Genomic DNA, 10283 nt, shown 5'->3' with positions numbered 1-10283 from the left:
TAGACCTTCTGAGGTAGATGAAAAAATCAACAATCTCCAGTAACTCACCCCTAATAAAGATTTTAGGGGAGTTGCAAACAGCACCACGTGCAGGCTGAGTTAAATGCAGATACAAGAGCTTGCAGGCCTGTCAGTGGCTGTCTAGATCGCAATCGTCTGCGTTTAGGAGTTCCCTAATGAATGTTTTGAATTTCGGTCCGGTCAGATTAAAACATTCCCCGTTGTTCGATATTTTATGCAAATACTCTTCTTGGAGTTTTTGAAAAGCGTGTGATAGCACAACAGCAAAGTATGTTGCAAGAGAATGGGGGCATTAAGGTTTACTTGATTTATTCCATTTTCTACAGCAAAGGATTCAGAAAGCCTACCACCAAAATTAACTCTAGACTTCATATCTTCATGCAAATCCTTGATCATGTTTACACATTTTTCTGGGCATCCTATTTTCCTTAGTATTAGCCATTGAGTATTTCGATTAACAGTATCGAATGCCTTGCTTAAATCAATAAGGCAGTTGTATTGCGCAAGATTCTGTTCAATGCACTTCTCCTGAAATTTTCTGATAGTAAAGATACAATGAACCGTGCCCCTGGAGGATCGAAAACCACACTGAAACTCAGACACTATATCTTGAGCTATGAAGGAATTTACACGTTCTAACAGAATACGGGTAAGTACCATTCCAACTACAGGCAAAAACGAAATCCCATAAATTGCTTAAATTTTGTTTTCCTAAAAGCAGACCATGGAATTCTGGTGATTAGTCTGAAAGCCAATTGCTGGACTTATACGATTTAAACCTCCACGAAGAACTTGCAGCCTGAAATTCTTTTGTTTTGAAATATTCCCATAGAATGTTTGGATCAAGAGTGATACTTTCTATAGCATCGTGGAATCATTGTATTTAGGAAATTCTGCAATGGAAGTAACCAACGAATTTTTGAGAGCAAACTCAGTAGCAGATTCTCTGTACTGAGCCTCATATAGGCCTCTTGAGAAGATATTATATCCATAAGTAGGTTCATTTATTTGACCTTCACCGGATAGACGAGTTTCTTGTTGAACTTATCGTCTAGAAGTGTGCGCACATGCCCAAAATTCAGAGGATGTTTATTTTTTCCTCGTCTTCTTGAAGATTGTTTAGCCACAGTCGTAGGATGATGACCGAGCCCAGCCTGTGACACACTGCGACACTTGCCGAGCCAGACCTATTCCCCTGCCATTCCCAAGACTTTTCTTTTGCCATTTACTGAATCTGTTTGAGACGTTTCAGAGTAAGTTGCAAGTGCATTGTTTTGTTTCTGCCAATCAATTCAATGATTTTACTAAGATTTGGTGTACAAGAAATACCTATGCAGCAGAATAATTTTTCAGTGGGTGTAGCTTGAACTGCACTACCCCGCCATCTACTAACTCAAGAAGACTTTCACTGGTGTGACATGAGAATTGATAAAACTGGGAACTTCCACAGCCTCAGGTTTTATTTTGGAGATTTCCTTCTAGGCAGATTACGAACCAAGGCTAAAGAGCTTGTACTGGCCCATAAGGTAGGCTACAGCATGCTAGACACCAAACCGACACTCAAACGCTCAACGGAGTGATTAAATATCATTCCCGCGTCCGACACGTAGCAACTCACACACACGCATAAAAAATATAAAATATGAAATTTTAAAAATATAAATAAAATAAGATATATATAAACGTATAATTAAAATTATATATATATATATATACATATACATACATACATACAACATACATACATACATACATACATACATATATACATACATACATACATATATATATAAACTTTATTTAACAGGGTAGGTGATATGGAAGCGTAGTAATTAGAAATGTCAAACTGATGGAAAAAGGTGCGTGATTTATCGGGTAGAGAGTGACACTAAGTGATGACGTCACCAGTACAACTCCAAAATGGAAGCTTAAACTTACTGACATATGTCATCGACATATGACATCGTGGCTGCTAAGAAAACACTTCTGCTTCCCTTGCACTTCTCTTTCTTAGTACTGATTCTGAACCTGCCAGTCCTACTTCAACTCATACACGCTCTCTCAATCTTCTAAAGAGAAAAAGAAAACCCTGTGCATCGCACTCGTCAGCCTCACCAGCCGCCCTGTGGTTATAATGACCTCAAACCTACCCATGTAGCTCTCCCAGAGACACGTACCCATACATATATTAGAACATATATCAATAAAACCTGTTCAATAACCATTTCGAAATCAGCGCCTTTTGTGGACCAAGACGAAATTGAAAGTGACTTGTAATTATATAAAAGATACTTAGCCGCGGGCACACAGAGCCTTAACAGTCAGTTCCTTTGTTCAAACTATACATATGTTGAGTCATAATACTCAATTTTATGCTCAGACAAAGGTCATACCACATTTCTCTCTCTTTCTCTTTCACTCTCTTTTCACACTCTCTCTCCTTCTGTGTGTATGTGTGTGTCTGTCTGTCTGTCTGGCTCTCTCTCTCTCTCTCTCTCTCTCTCTCACACACACACACACACACTTAGATCATCTCTGCTCTGTTTGATATTATGGAAATCTTGGCAGTGATAATCCGCCAGTTTTCTTGAGAATATTATGTGGTTATGACATTCACATGGCTGTAGATTCTTTTATTTGTCAGTCAAAATTCTTTTGACGGATTTCATTCTATAATATATGTATTACAATAAAAAATGCGAACGCATGGAGGTTGATATTCTTAAGTTATTAAACCTGGAAAAATACAGGACAAGTTATTACACCTGGAAAAGTACATGACAAGCATATTTATATTTAAAATATTGCAGCTATAGTTGAAATTAAAAAAATATATTTAGATTTAAAAACTAACAATAATAACTCATTAGCTGCTAATTAAAAATTTTAGCTCAAATAATAAATTTAAGGATAACTGTTAGCAAAACATAAACAAATTTCAATAGCCCCATGAAAAATGTTTTTTTTAATTACAAGTTTTTAAGAACTACTAAAAGTTCTTTAGTATTCAATTGATATTTCTTTTTTCCTCATCTTTTTGATAAAAGTTGGCACACTATAATTCATTGATAAAGACACCACAAGGCTGGTCTTCTGGAAATTTCAAAAAGTAAAGTTCAAATGATACGTTTATGGTAGGGTTGAGGCTCAGGGGACGGTACAGTGATATTTTCCGGAAAGGTGGGGTTTTCTTTTTGATTAAATTTTTTGCTTGGTAGGGTAGTATACCATATAAAAAAATTCTTCTTGACGAGGGGCTACATAGCCCGTACGATATATAAATGTCAAGCGAGATAAATCCCTCAATATATGCACTCCATACAGATATGGGAGTATTCAAAAACTTGTAATTGAAAAAACATTTTTAATAGGGCTATTGAAATATTTTTTACTTTTGCTAACAATTAGCCTTAAATTTATATTTTGAGTTAATTTCTTAATTATAGAGTAGCTAATAAAAGCTACTATTTTAGTTTTTAAATCTAGATATATCTTTGAATTTTATCTATAGCTGTAATATTTTAAGCATAAATATGTTTGTCCTGTGCTTTTCCAGATGTAATAACTTGTCCTGTACTTTTCCGGGTTCAATAACCTCCATACGTCCACATTTTTCATTGTAATCCACTTTTTCCCAGGCAATGCAATTAAACAAATAATTAATAACAATTAATAATTTATAATTTTACCTGATAATTTTTTTTATTTTGTTTAATACTGTTGTTAAATAATTTTCAATTACTTTTCATGTTTAGTGATTGAATTAAAATAAGAATAAGCATTAATTTAAATTTAAAAAATGAATTATAAGCGCACGTTAGTTACACTGGCTCATGATAAAATTAAAAATTGTAACTAAGATTAGAAAATGTGCGAATGTAGAGAAAAATTATTAGAATAAATTAATAAAAATATATGTATGCTAGTAAGATGGTGCGTATTTACAACTTGATGTTGCACTTCAAGCAGTACTAGATTGCCAACATATTCTTTTCTACTCTAGGCACAAGGCCCAAAATTTTTGGGTAGGGGCCAGTCGATAAGATCGACCCCCGTACGCAACGTTAAAACTTAGTGCGCATGCACATCAGAAATCATGCTCAATCTGTGCCAAGCGGCTTCATTCTGCCTACTTTAGCTTCATTACTATGGAAACAGTCCGGATACTTATTGATCAGACCATGTATATAGTTTATATACTCTTACTCTTTTACTCTTTTACTTGTTTCAGTCATTTGACTGCGGCCATGCTGGAGCACCGCCTTTAGTCGAGCAAATCGACCCCAGGACTTATTCTGTGTAAGCCCAGTACTTATTCTATCGGTCTCTTTTGCCGAACCGCTAAGTGAGGGGGACGTAAACACACCAGCATCGGTTGTCAAGCAATGCTAGGGCGACAAACACAGACGCACACACACACACACACATATATATATATATATACATATATACGACAGGCTTCTTTCAGTTTCCGTCTACCAAATTCACTCACAAGGCATTGGTCGGCCCGGGGCTACAGCAGAAGATACTTACTCAAGATGCCACGCAGTGGGACTGAACCTGGAACCATGTGGTTGGTTAGCAAGCTACTTACCACACAGCCACTCCTGCGCCTATATAATACTTTCTTCTATATAGGCGCAAGACCTAGCGCCACTTACTTTATTTTGTCACTTTTTATCTCATACCTTTTTTCTGCAAAATTTTATTTTATAAATTTAATATTTCTATATTTCTCTTGTTTCGATTTATCATTCGAGCTTAAATAAAATATAGATTGCTTTTAAATTAAGAAAGTCGATTGAAGGCGTTACTTAGATTTTTTTCGGCACTTTTCGCTTCACAACCTCTTTATATTAACGGTTCTTTTGATAAAATTGACATTTTTAGATTCCACTCGTTTCGTTCTATCATTTAAGCTTAAATAAAATATAGTTTGCTCTTAAAATAAGATAGTTACTTTGATTCAAAAATCGAATTTTAGTCTTACTCTCCTCATTTGAACCTCACATATCTTAGCGTAACCTTCTTTCCACTAAACCAAATTTCAATTTTTTTATGCCCAAATGTTAACAGTCTTAAATTCGTTTGAGAAATGTGTTAGTGACAAAGCTTTGAAAAGGCTGCGACTGAGTAAATGTCGACCTTAAGAATATTATTCAACCACAGTAATGGTTGAATGATGGACATATTTTATGTGTATGCATGTATGTATTCATGAGTATATAGTTGTGTGTATGTGTGTATGTGCATGTATATGTATCCGTAGCAGTACATTTCTAGAAATTCAAGCGCATGCCTTCATTATATAAATATCGGTATTTGTCGGTTTGAATTATTATTTTCCCTTATAGTGAACGAACCCGAATGTAATGCTTAGAGAATATTATCCACTTTTAACCAATTCTACATCAGTAGCAGCGTGTTACCAGTATTAATCAACTGTTTATGAGAGAGTAACTATATAATATAATTCACAATCTTTTGCATTTTTACGCATTATTTCACTTGTATACAGACATAGCTATGGTACAACTGAAAACAAAAGCCTATTTTTTTCCCAACAGAACATTAAGAAATTATTGGAGACTGATAAGTCAAAAAAATAATCCTAGCTTGACGCTAGGGAGGTAAGTCCCTTTTGAATGTTTGCCAATATATTTTCAATATCATTTTTAAAAGATTAATCACAATTTTGAGTTGTTATAAATTATATACACATAAACTTCATATCTTGCGATATTTCATTGGTACTCTTACTCTCATAAAGATGCTATTACTAAACATTTCGTGTGATAATTATGGTGAAACAAATATAGTGCATAAAAGCTAAGAAAACTTATGATCTTTTCCACTAACTGGTTTCTTTTCCCAAATGTGTGTGGTATTAGTGCTTTAGCAAGAATTACAAGTGCCTGTTTATTTCAGTTTTTCTCTTTTGCCATTAATTGCTGCAATAATTAAATTTTTCGGTAAATTACATGTTCTCTCATTTTTATAATCATATCTTCATCAAAATTATTGCCTACGAAATGTTGCTATATAAATATATAATTACTGCAGATATTTACATTATACATTTTAACTGTATTTACAGATATCGTGAAATACTGAGTTTAAATAACTGAACAAAATTACGTATCAATATTTTATAATTATTATTAATTAATTAGAGTTTTGTCATTCCATGTTGTATGATGACATTAAATTGACAGTGTATTTTATCCATGATTATAATATCTCTTGTTATGCTTCACTAGAATATCTGAAAACTTGTGATTTACTTAGGAAATCCTTCTCAACACATCACTAGTTAATTTTTAACAAAATTTTATATGTCACTAAACATCGTATTGCTTAAAAATGATGAATTCTAGAATCAAATCTTGTCCTCATTAGGCTGTTTAAAATGTCTTTCGCGAAGTTCTCGATATTTTTTTGCCAAAATATAGTTAGAAGTGTATAGCGGTAGTTGTTTTGTTTATGTTGTGCGTAAACTCCTCGAGTAGAAGAACGACAACTGACCCAGTGAAATTCTATTTTATTGCTAGCTCACTTTTTTGAAGTTATTACGATTATACTGGACCAGGCCCATAATTCTTTTTGTACACGTAAAGGTAACAATTTGCATGGGGTCGATGTATCGGATCTACCTCCCCTCAAATTTGCTGGTCGTGCTAATAAATCAGAAACCATTGTAATTTTACGTTATGGGTGGCGAATCAGAAAATCTCATAACTGCACTGGAAAACGCGACTTGCAGAATCCGGAAATTTTACATTCTGTGTTCAAATCAAGCCGATGTGAACTTTCCCTTTTATTTCTTCAGAGTCCAAAAAATTCCCCTATCAATTGAGCATTGGAGCATTAGGGTTAGGGTTAGGGAGCAATGGTGCCGATTAACCTCTTTCCCACAAAACCACTGGCGCTTTATTTAAATAAGAAAAATTATTTATCTACATTTTTCGTGTTATTACGAGGTCATACCTTATTCAAGCTTTAAATTCGTCTGACCTTTAAAAACTTCTTAATCAAATTTTTGTTTCGAGGACCTAAATACTCAACACATTCAAGGGGAATTACATCTATGAGTACTATTACTTAAAAATGCGATGGCGGTGAGCTGGCAGAATCGTTAGCGCACTGGACGAAACGCTTAGCAGTATTTCTTCCGACGCTACGTTTTGAGTTCAAATTTCGATAAAATTAGTACCATTCGAACACTAGGGTCGATGTAATCGACTCATCCCTTCCTTCCCCAAGCTGCCCTTTTAGAAAAAATTGGAATTAATTATTTCTTAAAACAATGAAGGTGGCGAGCTGGCAGAATTGTTAGCACACCGAGCGAAATGTTTAGCGCTATTTCTTAACGTTCTGGGCTCAAATTCCGCCGTGGTCGACTTTGCCATTCATCCTTTCGGGGTTGATTAAATAAGTACCAGTTGAGTACTGGGATCGATGTAATTGACAATCCCCCTCCCCCAAATTTAAGGCCTTGTGCCTAATGTAGAAAGGATTATTACTTAAGATAGTTTGGTTTGGCACCATGCAAATTAGTTTTGTGGGCTCCTAACAAGAACCTAGCTCCTTGTACTCAGGCGGTCGAATAGAGAGATGTTAGAAAGTCCAAGATAGCTACTGAAATCTAGGCTGCTATTGCTCAATGGAGGTCACATGGTGTTGGAAATAGCATTGTAATTTCAGCAACATCAAATCCATCAGAATAGAGATCCGAATCTAGAATTTTTTGAACACGTGGTGGGACAAGAAAACGGGCGTCACCTTGCTGTTTGAATAGTATTCGGGAGAACTTAAGCAACATTGATGGCCGATGAAGATGTGTGTGTATGTATTTGTTTGAGTATGTGTACATATAAGCTTTAGCATGTGGGTGAGGGCTGATGGCATCATATCGATCGTGTGTATGTATGCTTTTGCGAGGGGGTGTGCGCTTGTGGGTGCGGTGCGTATCAGCTATGTGTTTGTGTTCTTGTGTGCATCTATACATTGTTATGTATGTCAGCTGTGATATTGGTGGAAGCTAAGTAGATTTGCCATTTGATGGAGATTTGGTAGTGCTAGGGAGAGAAAGAGAGGATCTGCCTGATAAGAGCTGTTGTCTACACAACCATCCTCACATTATCCAACGACATCACAAGACACTACACAGGCAAGATTGACTGATGACTTTAAAGAAAGGAATACACTGAATATGCATTTGAATATTGTATGTTCTTATGTGCGTGTGTGTGCATATGAGAGAGTGAAGTATGTGTGTGTTTGGGACTGCTGGATAAAGTGTATGTATATGAAGATAATGTGCATATTCTGTGTTTGTGCGTATGTATATGTGTGTAAGAGTGCTGGTACGTGTGTGTGAGACTATCTGACGTATGTGTTTGTTGTAGTAGGATGTAGGTAGGTCGACCTTGCTACTGTCCCTATGGAGAAGGAAGGGAAGTGTAAGTGGTGATTTGTGTTGAATGCAAGTTTGTGCATGCAAGTGTGAGTGCTAGTGTCTGGGGAGTGGGAAAGAGTATTGTGTGTGTGTGTGTTTGTGTGCATGTTTGCAAGCGCATGTATATGCTGTATAGGCATAATTATGTTTATGGTGTGGTAATGAGTGAAAAACTGTAGCGAAGGCGTGTATGGGGTAGACGAGGAGGGGCCGTGGTTGGTGGGATGTGTATGATGCGTGAGTAAATTCGCGTGGATGTGGGTTAAAATGAAGGGAGAACAATTGAGACCATGACGAGCTGAAGAACGGAGAAAGAAAATAAATTCTCGCTCACGATGGAGGCGAAAGTTCAAGTGACCTCTGTGCAAAGCCAATCTAAACACAGAAAGATGTAGGGAATGAGTGGTTGAATGGATATGACGTGTGACCGTGGTGTCATTCCCAAGTCTGATGTCCGATGGTCGGTGCCAGTGAGGATAGTAGTGTTGGAGGGGAAGATAGATAGATATATTACTTACAAGACAGTTTTCAGTGTGAGGGCTAAGGCTGAAGGCATCTATCGATGTAAGCAGTCAGTGTAAACGAGCGGCAGAAGCTGCGATGGGGGAAACAACTTCATAAACATGCATCTATGCTTGCATCCAGACCGTTGAATTACATTTGAGTTTCGATTATTTGCAAGTGTAGTTCATCATAGATCCTGATCAAAATCAGTAGACAATAAAGATTGTATTTTATGTTCAAGAGTAGGATCCATTTGAGTTTACCTTAGGTAGATCTCTTTGAAATGTGAAGTTCTTTAAGGAATGGGAACATATAAAGAATATAAAGGATTGCCATTCTGTGAGTGACAGCATCCAATGCAGCACCTTGATCATTACTTTTATTGATTGATCAGACTTAACGATCAATGTTGCCTAGATCTGTAAAATAACAGAAATGTAAATAATTACAAAATATTTCGAATTTTTGTTTTTACATGAATCGTTGAAGAATGGTATCAAATATGTCCAACTGAAGACTAGATTTTATTTTTCAGCTTCTTCTACATCGCTTTGCTCAACCTTCCCGGTATGGCAGTTCTCATCTGCTATGGATCTTAGATAAATTATTTCATAATTTTTCTTACATTAAAAAGTAATATGTTTCAATTTTTTCGATGCCGTTTTATTTTATTGATTAAATTTGTGATCCGGAGGGATTTATTGTAGCTTTTCTTGTACAATCTAGGTTTAACCTTATGGGCATCATTACCACGACTTCAAAAGTGAATACATATTAAAGCGGAAAAACTGGAGATGGTGAAAGATGTTGATACTTTTTTCGTTTTATATCAAGTAATGTTTTTTTTGTTCAAAACTGCTCGTCATCCAACAAGGTCAGGAAAAATAACTAATATGTATTTTGGAACACACGTTTCATAGAATAGAAATGATTCCCTAAAAGTAGAGATACTGAAGCCTCTGAATAAATTTGTTACTCTGCATCATATGATGCATTGAGTACTTATTTGAAACGTGATCTCGTTTGTTTTAATATTTGATATTTTAAGCACATGTACCCGAATTATAGTACGATACACGTATACAAAATATGTTTGTCAGTGGTGTACAATATTCCAAATGTTCTGCATATACATTACATAACTACATACATATATATCGGTGTACACACACACACACAAACACACACACACACACACACACATATATATATATATATATATATATGCATTATATGATGGACTCTCGTAAGAATTTTGCATTCTGTCTTACTCTATATTTCACGGTTTGTGTCTTCTTTA

At 35.6% G+C, this 10283-nt stretch overlaps 1 long non-coding RNA gene across 1 annotated transcript in view; it reads left to right on the top strand.

Annotated features, from left to right (window-relative positions):
* LOC115217018 overlaps window positions 1-9937 on the top strand; it is a 19811-nt gene extending 9874 nt beyond the window's left edge. The window contains exons 3-4 of the long non-coding RNA XR_003882150.2: window positions 5589-5651; window positions 9710-9937. This is a non-coding gene — a long non-coding RNA (uncharacterized LOC115217018). The remainder of the gene's footprint in view (window positions 1-5588; window positions 5652-9709) is intronic.
* The last annotated feature ends 346 nt before the right edge of the window (window positions 9938-10283 follow it).

The sequence above is a fragment of the Octopus sinensis genome, linkage group LG11 (genome assembly GCF_006345805.1).
Source record: "Octopus sinensis linkage group LG11, ASM634580v1, whole genome shotgun sequence".
NCBI lineage: Eukaryota > Metazoa > Mollusca > Cephalopoda > Octopoda > Octopodidae > Octopus > Octopus sinensis.
This window is presented reverse-complemented; position numbering and strand designations above follow the sequence as displayed.